A 1,142-nucleotide genomic window follows, 5' to 3' on the forward strand; every position below is an offset into this window, starting at 1 on the left:
GTTCAGGGCCTGGCAGGTAGAGCAGGGCACTGCCTGCAGGAGGATCCCAGTGAGATCGGGGTGGAAGGCCTGGGGAGGGCAGATGAGCGAGGCTCCGTGCCCCAGGCCGTGCCAGGACCTCAGCCCTTCCAGAGGTCCACTCAGGCCCTGCCTTCCCCTCCACAATTCCACCTGCTCTCCGTTCGCGTCCTACCTCTCTGAGTCCCAGCGGGGCTTTTCATTCACTCCATTCATTCATTTAAGTAAGGTGTAAGGGTATTTGGAAGGTAAGTTTCTAGGCCCTGGGGACACAGCAGCAAACAAAACACATGCATGAACCCATTTAACCCTCCCGATAACCTTTATTCATGATGAGGAGACTGGTACTGGGGAGACTTCTACCCACGAGATGCTAGTAGCATTCCCCCCACCCCAAGCTGTGACAAACCAGCAATGTCTCCAGACGTTGCCAAATGTCTCCTGGCAGACAGAACTGCCCTGGTTGAGAAGCACGGCCCAAGTGTCCTGTTCACCCCACCTGCCACTGCCCCAGCTCAGGCACTCACCCCTCTCTCTACAATTGTGACAGCCTCCTAATTGGCCCCCCGCCCCGCTCCACTCCCTCCTCCACTGTACATCTTATCATGCCACTCCCCTCAGCTCTACAGCCCTCTGTGGCTCCCACTGCCCTGAGGACATATGCCAAGCCACGGAGGTGGGCCCACGTGGTCCTATGTAATCTGGCCCCTATGGCTCCAGCTCTGTCCCTGAGACCCCTCCTCCCACCTCCCCTCCCCTGCTCCTTCAGTCTGGCACCTTGGGCTGAGCCTGCTCTGTGCCAGCCGCCACCACGCTGGATACTGCAGGCACGAGGACAAAGCCCCCCAGGGCCTGCCTTCATGATGTGTGTGTCCAGGGTAGGGGAGAGCAGGAAAACACACGCATCCCGTGAGTCCCATAGCCAGGAGCTGTGAGGACTCCAGGAAAAGAGGAGGTGCCAGAACTGAACTGTACAGGATGGGCAGGGGTGGGGGTGGGGGGACAGGGAAAGGAGGGGGCAGCTTTGAGGGGCCCCCTAAGCTGTGGCTGTGATTTGGGGCCCCAGCAAAGGCACTACAAGTTGTACAGACGAATGGATGGCAGGGAGCTAAGGTCTAAACACA

The sequence above is a fragment of the Hippopotamus amphibius genome, chromosome 11 (assembly GCF_030028045.1).
Source record: "Hippopotamus amphibius kiboko isolate mHipAmp2 chromosome 11, mHipAmp2.hap2, whole genome shotgun sequence".
Lineage (NCBI taxonomy): Eukaryota > Metazoa > Chordata > Mammalia > Artiodactyla > Hippopotamidae > Hippopotamus > Hippopotamus amphibius.